This window comes from Eupeodes corollae, chromosome 2, assembly GCF_945859685.1.
Source record: "Eupeodes corollae chromosome 2, idEupCoro1.1, whole genome shotgun sequence".
Classification (NCBI taxonomy): domain Eukaryota; kingdom Metazoa; phylum Arthropoda; class Insecta; order Diptera; family Syrphidae; genus Eupeodes; species Eupeodes corollae.
In genome coordinates, this window is record NC_079148.1 from 123,989,148 (window position 1) to 124,002,252 (window position 13,105).

A 13,105-nucleotide genomic window follows, 5' to 3' on the forward strand; every position below is an offset into this window, starting at 1 on the left:
TCACATCATCCCTGTGAAAGATAACCTTACCCTCAAATCGTTTCAATCCTTTGCAGTGTGGAAAGTAGCGCCACGCCGCCGCCGCCGTGCCGTCCTGCAGGAACGACTTGTTGTCTAGGTCCACACGGTTCAATTTGGGCCATAAGAAATTATTTAAAAGAGGCTGGGATGCGACCCACACTGATAACTTCCCATCCCGTCTGTCGATTTGTCTTGCTTAAAAGTTTGTCTATATGTACTCGTATCAATTTTTACCAAATTTGCGTACTCTTTTTTATAGATTTTATTTTTTATGAAAAAACGGACTATTGGATTTCTATATAAAAATTACTGAATATCGAAGTTTGAAGCCAATATTTTTAATTTTTGAAAAACTATTTGAGTCGAAAGTAAATTTTTACCAAGTTTTAGTATTGTTTTTTAGAGTTTTAGTTTTTGTAAAAAAAATTTTCAATTCGATTTTTTTTCAAAATTTTACCGAATGTTGAAAACAATATTTCTTATAAGATAAAATTAGTTTGAAGCCAATATTGCAAATTTTTGAAAAGATATTTGAGTCGGAAATCAATTTTTACAATCTTTTGTTATTTTTTTTATGTTTTTAATTTTTTGTACAAAAACTGTCTATTCGATTTTTCTCAAAATTTTGCCGAATGTTGAAAACAATATTTCTTATAAGATAAAATAAGTATGAAACCTAAATTTCAAGTTTTTGAAAAGATATTTGAATCGATATTCAATTTTTACCAACTTTGAGTAATGTTTTTTTTAGATTTGTATTTTTTATAAAAAAACTGTCAAATCGATTTTTCTCAAAATTTTATGAGATGTCAAAAACATTATTCTTCGTTGCACAAAATTATTTTTTTGATAAAATCATATTTTAGTCGTACAATTTTGGAGGTGACACATTTTTTTCAGTTTTTTTGATTTATAAAAAAAACCGTTGAATGGGTTTTTTTTTTTTAAATATACTTCTTTGACATACGTTACAATATATTACACAAAATTTAATTCATGTCTCTAGCGTCTTTGGTTCATGAGATATTTAGGGTTAACCAACATTTTCACATTTTTTTTCAAACTGCTATAGTAAAAAAACCACCCACGCTATTTTCTTGAGAGCCCTTTCTGCATCTTTCTGCCATATTATTTGTATAAAAAAATTTATTTGAAGTCGATATCTCTTCTGGTTCTTGAGCTATAGACAACGAAAAAAACGTCGCGAACGTACGGACGTACGAACGTACGTACACACGCACGCACATACATCTTTCTAAAAATCTTTTATTTCGACTCTAGGGACCTTAAAGCGTCGAGAAATGTTAAAATTTTCAATTTGACAAATCGGACCCATTACAATAACTTGCTATGGGAAGTTAATAATCGTTATGTAAAGTTCGTTGTTAACGGTGATCGTCTCACTAACGTCGTTTACAAAAACGTCGGGACCAATTTCGTTACTAGTCCGAAATCCACACCAAACGTCCTTTTTTCGAGGATGCATTATAACCTGGTGAACCTCGCGTAGATTGGTGTCCCCTTGCAAACGATTCGAAGCCCAGTCAGCGAACAATGGAACTTAAAGCTCCATTGTCAGTTGGATCTTGTACGGGTGTAAAGCTTAGTCCTTGAGCAAAATTCAACGAGTTAAAGTCTGCGAAAGGCCAAGTTCCAGTGCGCGGCTATGAATAGACTCCCTATGGCTCTGCTGTTCACTTTCACGGACCACGGCGATGTTCTCAGTAAATCTTGTGTTCCTTGAATAAACGGGTGTTGGCTGATTGATTACTGAACCGGTCGTCTGAACTGTGGCCACGAAACCAAACGTTGAATATTCGACTTTGAAGAGTCACCACTTCTACCGGAAAATGGGCGCAATGCGCGCAACGTTTGCGTTAACGAACACTTATTTTGATAATAATGTTTTATCATTTGAACGTGCTGTTCAATGGTGTAACTTGCCATGATGATTATGCATAAGCAACTGAATAATAAGCAAAAGATTTGACAGATGTCACAAAAACAAAATGGCCGCCACGGGGCGTCAACATCTACCCGGCCTAATTGAAAAACCCTTCAGCTTTTAACTAAATGCATGCATTCGACGACTTGTTTGACAGATGTTGGTTTCCAGCCTTAAACTTTTTAAACCGCAAAATGGATAACCCGTTATAATTAAAGGTTCCTCTCTTGTTTATTTCTTGGGTTCAGTAAACTATCAATCAACACCGGAAAAATCATTCCATTTTACAAATAAGTGAAATTTAACTCATACCATGAGAATATATCCTTTAGCAAAAGCTTTAGAGTTTTCATCCATGGAGAAAACCCGGAGTGTGAAGTTTAACTGGGCTGAAGAAAGTTGAATGTTTACCCTTAAACATTCAGCAACTTTCAATGCTTGTAAGATTTGGAACGGTTTAATTTTCATAAGTCACAGATTAATAATTTTAAATGAGTCAATGAAAAACAAAACATATAGTACCCTTGGCGCGATAGTAGTGCGTAAGACTGTCATATCAGAGATCTTGGGTTCTATCCTTGCCTGTGCTACCTAAAGTTTTTTCAGGGGTACTGCATCTTACCAGTAATTGATAAATTCTCCAAGAATGAAAAGTGGTTTCTTTAATGAACCGCCTCTGCTCTGCATTTCCGACAAAATTACTCGCACACAAAAATGGTTGAGAGTTGTTAGCCACTAGGCCCTAGTTCTCTGTTTACACTTCTCTCACACAAACGTGTGCTGATGAACTAAAGACAGTATATTTTACGTCTATCATAAAAGCTTAGCCTTTGAAAAGGTCTATCTCTAAAAATGTTCGGATCTTGATATTCTATTTCTATTTTATTGTAAGTTGAAGTTTATTTGTTTGTATTCTCAAATCAGATCCCTAAACATTGTGTAAGCCTTCCGGTTAAGTGACGTTACGTAACTTAAAAATGCTTTGTATAAGGCTCTGGACATCCGCTTAACTTTTTATTTAAATTAACAAATTAATTAGTTTTGCTTAACAGTTTTGTTGAATTATAATGAATTCTCGTGCATTCTATTATTGCCTATCTACAATGCCATTAAAATTCTTAAGCACTTTCTTTCATTCAATTCTATACAATCTTTAACTAAGTATTATGCACTAAGAAAGTCGTTAAACAAATAGAGTTCAGAAAAATTTACAAATTATTTCCTTTTAAGAGTTCACATCCTGTGCGAAAAAGTAGGAGGAACAAAAGAAAGAAAAATAGAGTGGAATAAAATAATAAGTTAAAAAAAAGAAGAAAATTAAGATCCTTCAAAAGCACAACGACATACACATTTCTTATACAAAAACAACATAAAATGGGAGGCGGAAAAGTGGTCATTTTTATAAATGAGTTCACAAATTGCTGGGAAATCATAAGTAATTGCATTGAGTGTGTGAAGTTAGCTCTTAAGCCAACATGATTTATGAAGGCACTCACGCAGTCCTTGTGCAAGGGTCAAAGGAACATATCGAACCACACCGCCAGGACGACGAACGATGACGACAAGTATTAGAGTATGGCGAGTACTATATTCGATGAAGATGACGAGGACGAAAAGTTATAGAGCAACAGCCTTCACTTCACTACGTTTCGTTTAGTTTGGTCGTCATTCATTTTCGGAGGTTTGGTTTTTTTTTTGGTCCCTTTATTTTTGGATCCCAACACAACATTTCATCAGGAAGCAGACTTTTATTAGCTTTTTTTGGGGAAGGGTATATACTAGTTGAGAAATGGGATGCCATCATCGTCATTGGTTGCTGCTATAAAAAAGGACTGTGAGCACATATTTTAACTATACGTGATGGAGAATACAGCTTTTTATGTTGTTTTTGTTTTTAATGAAAAATAGGGTGTTTTTTTCGTTATAAGTTATTTTATTTTTCTCATACAATCCTATTGTGTGTTTCCATTTATGAGGTTTGTTTGTATGCTTTCTTTTCTACAGGTGAAAGCTTTTGTGCTTGTCTTTGTATTCTTTTCTTTTACGTATAAATGCAAAATAATGCAACAGTTGTCAAAGCTAAACAAAATGTGAATGGCAGCCTTAGAAACTAGGTATTACCTCAAGAGAAAACAAAACCACATCGTTCGCTAAGTATATTTGAAGGTTACTCTAGCTACCAAACCTACCTATACCTTCCTATACCTTCTTTAAATGAACCTACAAAGTCACAATATATGTACATAAAGTTGGTTGGAAGGTATGTAGGTACACCTAGCTCACACCTAACTATACCTTTTAGGAGGCACCTTCTTTTTCCTATCTACCTAGACCTACCTATTTAGTAGTACCCCTACCTTCCATTAGAGCCGATTATGTTATATTTTTGTTGTTTCTATTAAATGTTAGTAGATACAACAATTACATGGGAGATTCAGTTTTGATATTGATATAATAGGATTTGTTTGACATTTAAGCTTAACATGTCTATATGTCGCCTTACTATACTTTACGAAAATATACACGCTGCTCTGGCGAGAGTGTCATTGCCATTGGTCACGCGAGTACAAATTTATTAGTTGTGTTTAATATTTTTAGGTTATGATTTTTGTTGTGCGTTTTTATATGATTTTTATGTTATAGCTAATTACAAGGATAGCAACGTTTTGAAATGTAGCAGATGTTTTTTTTGTTTTGTTTTTTGTTAGACGGTTTTTATGATCGATTACTGCTTCTTGTTATTTATGGGAACTCTCACGAGGTGTATTCTAACAAAAGAAACAACAAATTGACATGATTTTTAATAGCAAGTACACACTCCTTGATATTTCCAAGCAGGAAGTAGGAGTATCGGATATGGTAATAATCTACTGAAAGGGAACGGGAGGTATATTCCAAGGACCTGGATTTTTATGTTCGCTATTTCTATATAAAAAAATATATATTTCATATTTATGTTTTTGAGATTGATGAGATTCATATAGTAATGCATTTTGTAGGTTTTGATTTTTTGTTATAAAACTTTCAATTCAATTTTTCTCATAAGATAAAATTAGATTCAAGCAAAAATCTCAAAGGTTCGAACAGTTATTTTAGTCGAAAGTCAGGTTTTACTAACTTTTACTATTTTTTTGTTTTTATTTTTCGTAAAAAAACTGTCAATAATCTCAAATTTTTGAAAAGATATTTGAGTAGAAATTCAATTTTGACCAACTTAGCAATGTTTTTATTAAGAAAAAAACAATCTATTCGAGTTTTCTTAAAATTTTACCAGATGTTTAAAACGTCATTTTTCGTTTCACAAAACTGTTTTGGAGATAAAAGCATTTTTTGTTCGTAAAATTTTCGAGGTGAACATTTTTTTCAGTTTTTTGATTTATAAAAAAAACGTCATTTGGATTTTTTTTTAAATATACTTGTTTGGTATCAAGTTACAGAATATTATATAAAATGTAATTCTAGTCTCTAACGTTGTTGGGTTAACCAAAATGTTTACCTTACCGGACAGACATATAAAGCAATAACAATAAAGCTGTATAAGGCCCTCATCATCCCCGTCCTGCTATACGGTGCAGAAGCGTGATAAAACCGGATGAAAGCACCTTGGGTCGTTTCGAGAAAAGTTCTTCGTGTGATCTAGGCTCCCGTATGCACAGAAGTGGAGTGGATTAGAAGATGGAACGACGAGCTGTACGGCCTGTAGAGCGACGGAGACTTCGCCAGAAGGGTAAAAGTAAAACGATTAAGATGATACTTAGAGCCCATGAAAACCAATGCTCTGACTCGGGAATTCTTCGAATTCACACCTACAGGAGAAGTTTGTTGGTTGAGTCCCAGACAGGACTGTAGCGGAACCTTAAGTAAGTAAGTAATAAATGATAAAATCTCACTTCATTATAAACATCAAAAAGAAATTTTAAGTTCCATTAAGATTGCTTGCTTCTTAATCCAAAGAGTCTGTTTGAAAATAGTTTTTCTTCAAATTTACCTGCAAAATTATTTTTGGGTCAGAAGTTTTAATGTTATTTGATTTTTCAAAAATGTTGGTTTGTTTTCACGATATCGAAGTTAAAGCAATAAATTCCTTGTGGAAATAGAATGTATTGGAATTGGTTTATAAATTCATAAGAAAATTGAAAAACAACGTAACGGTTCTATACGGGGTACCCTTTTGGAGAAATAGTTAAGAAAAAGTTCAGTTAAAACAAAATTATTAAAAATGTCGTTTTTGAGAAAATTCGAATTCTCGATTTTCGTCCAAAAAATATGTACTGTTATTCTTTTGTCTTAAAAAATGAAAAAAAAAAACAGTAACCCGAATTTGCTTAAAAACCTTAATTTCCAAGTTTGAACTCGATGGACCCAATGGTTTGAACTGTACAGGCGAGGGGTATTTTTTCGACTTCTATACCGTCTTAGTGTCATGTTTGATTAAAATCTCGAGTTCTTCTTATCTTTATGACATAAGACAACATAATTTACAAAATATCAAAATCTTTGATAGTGTAGCATGTTCTGATTTGTTATTAAATTTTCCTCTAAAGTGCACATAACGCAATGCACGTAATGTCGCTATAAAACTTTTCAAACTTGACTAATAATCAACAACCACAAAAGATGCACCTCTTGATTGTAGTTTCATTATAGAGTATGTTTAGATATTCTAATTGAAAACTTACCACGCACTTAGACCGGGCCAGTGAAATATGGACTGACAAAGCTGCCTTTATATTCAAAACGTAACTTCACGTAAGTTAATTTCATTAACTCTTCTATACAGATACTCATCAGGTGAACTTTGTATAAAAGAATTAGTTGCGGTTGTGCGTTAGAAAAACATAAACATTAGGGAAGGTATGCAATCTTGTATTTTCTTCAAAATTATCTAAAATCAGGATTTACTCTTAGAGAAACTTTTGCTTTTGCATTTCAACATGTAAAAAATAAATTCAAACACAGTGTTCCCCGCTTAATTTCTATTCCATCAATTGTAGACAAAAAAATTCTTAAGTAGAGTAGCTTTGATATTGTTTATTTACTCGTATAATTTATCCTCAAATGATGCAGCTGACAAATAGAAACTATGAACATTTTCTATGGATAATACATTCATCCCAAACCTTTTCACTTAAAGGATCAGAAATTGCCTAATTGGCTTTTTATCGCTTTGAAATTTAAAGTTGAAAAATTGATAGACTCTTGTAAGATTAGCTTTCTCATTTAAATTTACTTAGATCTTGATTTAAATCCGGTCATTTTGGATTGTAAAGCCCGTGGTGTACCAAATGGTAAGCAAGTAGGGCTGTCATGCCAGAGGCCTTGGGTTCAATTCCTCCAATGCAATACGAATTTTTTTCACGGATACCATTTTTGACAGCATTACTCCCACATAGGAATGGTTGAGTGTTGTTAGTCACTTTAGTTCTTAACGGACTGTTACCCTACCTAATTTATTAACTTTTAAATTAATATTGAACAACTTTTAGAAAACTTTAAATCATTAAATGCCGTTACAGTAAACAAATTAGTCATTAAGATTTCAAATCGTCAATTTATACAAAAATTAATTACTTTCGTGGTTATATCGAATTTTCGTTATTCTCAACTTTAAAAATTTTTCCAAAGCTACGTAAAATTATACTTTCTTTCGAAAGTAACTTCAGGAAAAATGAGAAAATTTATATTAAAATAGTTCCATTATATTGAAATTGTATATGTCAACTTACTTTTACGGAAAATTGAATCTCCCGCCTACCGTATTTATCTGTCTACTTTAATATTTGGAAAACTTTTAGATATCTTTATGATATTTTTCTAATTATATTCGAGGATCTTAGTTGGTAGCTTAGATAAGTAATTAAGCTAACCTTATAAACAGTCATAAACATGGTATTCAAAAGCATCCCTTTTGGTCGAATCAATTAGCGCCTTAAATTGTGTTGATGTAATAAACTTCTGCGGATTGAGAAAGGGTTATATATATAATGGATTTATATAATGACATTTCAGTGACGCTAAAGCTATTTCGTTGCGGAAATCAGGTCTTTGAAATATATTTTGAAAAGTTCATCAAGCTCGTTTTTCAACTCTACAGTTACGGTTTCCGAAATAATTAGGCCATATATTTTTAGAAATAATGCAGTTCCTTAGACTGTTACTGAAAAATTGAGATAAATTTACATTAAATACATTTCATACAATACAAAACTCTTACGTTCTTAGCAAGTGGTTTTAATTCAACAAAATAGCGCCAAGAGGAATATTTAACCTTTTCACCAGTGAGCAAGGGTCGATCATTAGCGGCGAACTCTTTTACATCAATGTCAACATAATCTGAAATCTAAAAAAAGAGGCTGGGATGCGACCCAGACTGATAACTTCCCATCCCGTCTGTCGATTTGTCTTGCTTAAAAGTTTGTCTATATATGGACTGGTATCAATTTTTACCAAATTTGCGTACTATTTTTTGTAGATTTTATTTTTTATGAAAAAACGGACTGTTGGATTTTTATATAAAAATTACTGAATATCGAAAACAATATTTTCTGTGAAATAAAATAAGTTTCAAGCCAATATTTTTAAGTTTTGAAAAGCTATTTGAGTCGAAAGTAAATTTTTACGAAGTTTTAGTATTGTTTTTTTTTAGAGTTTTATTTTTTGTAAAAAAAACTGTCGATTCGATTTTTTTAAAATTTTACCAAATGTTGAAAACAATATTTCTTATGAGATAAAATTACTTTGAAGCCAATATTTAAAATTTTTGAAAAGATATTTGAGTCGAAAATCAATTTTTACCAACTTTTATACATTTTTTTTTAGGTTTTTATTTTTTGTAAAAACACTGTCAATTCGATTTTTCTCAACATTTTTAGAAATGTTGAAAACAATATTTCTTATAAGATAAAATAAGCTTGAAGCCCAAATTTCAAGTTTTTGAAAAGATATTTGAATGGATATTCAATTTTTACGAACATTGAGTAATGTTTTTTTTAGATTTTTATTTTTTATAAAAAAACTGTCAATTAGATTTTTCTCAAAATTGTATCAGATGTCGAAAACATTATTCTTCGTTGCACAAAATTGTTTTAGGGATGAAATCATGTTTCAGTCGTAAAATTTTGGAGGTGACAAATTTTTTTTCAGTTTTATTGATTTAAAAAAAAACCGTTATATTGATTTTTTCAAAAAATATGCTTGTTTGGTATCGCGTTACAATATATTATATAAAATTTAATTCAAGTCTCTAGAGTTTTTGGTTCGTAAGATATTTAGGGTTAACCAAAACTTTTATTTTATTTATGGTAAGAAAATCACCAACGCAATTTTCTTGAGAGCCTTTCTGCATCTTTTTGCAGATATCTCTTCTGGTTCTTGAGCTATGGACAACGAAAAAAACGTGACGGACGTACGGACGTACGAACGTACGAACACACGCACACACAGACATCTTTCTAAAAATCTTTTATTTCGACTCTAGGGACCTTGAAACGTCGAGAAATGTTAAAATTTTTAATTTGACAAATCGGACCCGTTACAATAACTTCCTATGGGAAGTTAATAAGAGTGACATGGAGGTTAATGTTTATGTGTTTATGCTAGATAGATCAACAAAAAATATTTTAAAAACAAAGCAGTCAAGATAGTGCTATTAAAGTCTTTCTTAACTATGTTATTCTCCTAATACTTTGTGGCAAGAAAGATGCTTTTAAAATTCCTGCTGTAGGCATAGGAGAGTTGTGCAGATTTGAATGCCCATTGTGTCGGGGAAACCAACAGTTTGGCTTTTAAGTCTATTACACTTAATGTCTTAATATGTATGTCAAATGGTAGAAGGTGCAGAATTAAATTTTAGGCATCTGTTGGGAAGGATAGAGAAGCCGTGGAATGGCCACTAGCTTTTTTTGGTTGATGTTGTATATCTTGATATTCGGAAAGGCACCACAAAATCGAACCATAAGACAAAATAGGTCATACATTTTTGAACAAGCGCTTTTAAATTTAAGCCCATTTCTTTTATTAACATCCAACTGAAAGATATTGTAATCGGTCAGATTTGTCGTACTAAAATTGTGTTTATTTTCTAGACGTTTAAAGGTCCCTAGAATCGAAACCAAAAATTTTTAGAGAGTTGTAAGTGTGTGCATTCGTACATCTGGGATACCATTTTCGTTATACATATCTCATATTTCGTTGTCCATGTCTCAAGAGCCAGTTAAGATAATGACTTGTAGGTATTTTGTTTACAGATAATAATAGAAGTAAAATTTTAAATTTTTTTGGCTGCCCTTAAATAGCTCACGAAAGAGTGACTCTAGCGACATTAATTACATTACATATTATTAACTGTGACGTGATACCAAATTTTTCCATTTGACTTAAAATATTATTATTTATATTCTATTTAAGTTTGATGGATGAGTTGCAGGGTGCGTCGCATCTTATCATTTTTATTTTTATCAACTAAGTTAAAAGATATCAAATGTCTGTTTTTTAGGGTTTTTAAAACCATCAAAGCTGATAGTGCAGAAAAGTGCTCACAAGCCTTAACTCCACATTCCTCACTATCCATTAGATACCCCAATCAAGAAAAAAAAACAACATCTTCTCTGGTATTTCAAAATCGCTTTCAAAGAAGTTTTTTCAGTTTCTCTTTTTTTTAAGAAATGTTTGACTTTACCATGGAGGTGGAAAATGTTTTGCATATAATTGGCAGCTTACACTTGTAATTGACCGTTTAATTTGATTTTGCTTTTGGTAGTTAAGGAAAGGCGAGGAGCACGGGTGGGGTAGAGGGTAGTTGGGAGGTTGAGTTTTTAAGTACTTTTTGTTTAAAATCGATGTATGAAACCGAACCAAACAGAACCACCCCATCCATTAAAACTTCAACAACGTACCACCCTCCGCCAACGCCAACCCCACCTTCCTAGTTCGGGAATATTTATTAACTTTTGAAGTGTTTTGTTTTTTTTTGCTCTTTTCCTTCTTTTGCTCGTGCGCCCGTTTCTAAGTGTATTGAGTTGAGACTATACGAAAAATATTAATGAAAAAAAAGCGACGATACTATGGAGAAGCCACTTAGCGTCATCGTCGTCGTTGAATTGGACGGAGAAAACTTTCCTAACTTTGTCCGTCCGCAAAGCTTAAGTATTCGATTCATCGTTTTTAATTATTTTTATTTATTGTTTTCCATATTCGCCGTTTATACATAAAAGTGTACACTTACCTACATCCCTACCTTACCACTTCCCTTCAACTGAACATCTACCTCCTCTGCGTATATGTGAATTTGTGCGTAGGTACAGGCTACATGCGGTACAAGGCAGTTTTTGCATCAGTTACTGGAGAGGCAATTACTGATGGTTATATTCTTTGATGGTTGAGAATGGGTGGGCGAAAGTGTGGGGGAAGATGGGGGGGGTGAGACGAGTAGCAAACGCTTTGGCAGCTAGGAGAGCAATATCCAGACGCTTCCCTTTGTCCTTATAGCAACAACTCCACTGACTGACTGTACCCTGGCCGCCCTTTAGAAAGATGGCTTGTGCGGTTTATAACTGCGACGAGTGGGCGAATAAATGAGCGTCGACTTGTTGTTTTGTGTTTTAATACCTTTTTTCCGCCCTTTACTCCCTGATTTATTATTGTTTGTTTCATGCATTTAAAGGCTGCACCCATTAAACAACAAACAACAACAGAAAAAAGGCACAAAGAACAAAATAGAAGGCATAACAACAAGTCCCGCGCTGAATAGTAACGTCGTCGACGACGACGAGAGACGGGCTGGCGGTGCCGTCGACGGGCATACCCTCTTGGCAGCGGCCCACCCATGTACCAAAATGTATATGTACATACATGTATATTGTCCATGTTTCAAAGCCCCAAAGTCCAGTCTACTGTGATTTTCGCAAGAGTTGATGCGTTTCACAGGCCAATGCATCTGCCATAAAGAATAAATTAAACACTCGTCGACTTTTGACTCTCAGTGTTCGGTGATGGCGATAGCGATGGCGATATGGCGGGAGAGTTGGCGCTATAGTTTTGCGTACAAATTGAATTTCGTGTTGTAATCCCGTTGGGGTGCATCCGGTGTATAACTTTCTACTATGGTATGTGCGGCATATCAACGCAGCAGCAACGGCCATTTTTGTTCACTGTGTACAATTGTTTTACTTTTTTTTTAACGTTACGTTTTTTGTTTTGTTTGGAAACTGCTGACTAGCTAGCTAGCAACCAGTAGTTGAAGGATTAATTGTTGTGGTGCTGTTGTTGTTGTTATTGTTGTTTGGAGCTGTTGGAGATGAGTTTTATACACAATTTATTTATATTTTTTTTGTTTTGTTTTAATGATAAGTGGTTGGATTAACCGAGTTTAATATTGATTCTTTTGTTGATGGTACTCGGTTTTTATTTTTGGAAACCTTATTTGCTGTCAAAAGCATTGAAAAAAAAAAGATTCTGATGAATTGCTTAATTTCGTATAAGAGAATTCAATTTTGTGGCAATTTTCAAGGTTGAATGAACAGTGAACCCAAACTATGATGTAACTACTAGTGAGGTTTACTAGGTGAAAGCATGGTTAGCCCTCAAAACAAAACTATGCACAAGCTACAAGATATGTAATAATTACATATTTGTATTTTAAGAAAAAAACGCAATCCATATAAATAGGAAAATCAAACACACCTTTAAAGTTATATTTTGAGTTGAACAAAATATGTAAATGACAATATTTAGCCCTTACAGTAAGTGCTAAAAAAATGGACTTATATAGTAAGGGAAAAAATATGTGTTGACTGCTAGTCCATGGCATTATTTATTTTTAATACTGAAATAAGTATTAACTATTATTAACTAAACCATACCTTAGCTGAGCCAGGAAGAAATTTTAACATAAACTGGTTTTAAGAGGTCAACATGTACCCATTACATATTTATGTAGAATTTTCCAGTAAGAGGTATCATCTTCAATAGTGTGCTATCTCGACAGATGTTAATTTTAGAGCTGTTAACTTTTGACATGTAACGAGTAAAAACTACGGTATTATAAAAAATGAAATTCCCTACAAAAATTTAAAACATTACAATCACAGTTTTCTTTTTTGATCTGTCTTCGGGAATTATCTTCTTGTACGAAAATTATAG

At 33.0% G+C, this 13,105-nt stretch overlaps 2 protein-coding genes across 3 annotated transcripts in view; one reads left to right on the forward strand and one right to left on the reverse strand.

The window, feature by feature from the left end:
• The window catches only part of LOC129946277 (calcium-binding protein E63-1), a 435,397-nt gene extending 425,812 nt beyond the window's left edge, over positions 1 to 9,585 (forward strand). Inside the window, exon 6 of the mRNA XM_056056409.1 lies at positions 9,572 to 9,585. The gene's annotated coding sequence lies outside the window, so the exon portion shown is untranslated. The remainder of the gene's footprint in view (positions 1 to 9,571) is intronic.
• Positions 1 to 13,105, reverse strand: part of LOC129946269 (homeobox protein prospero) — a 92,496-nt gene that overhangs the window by 40,794 nt on the left and 38,597 nt on the right. The window lies entirely within an intron of this gene.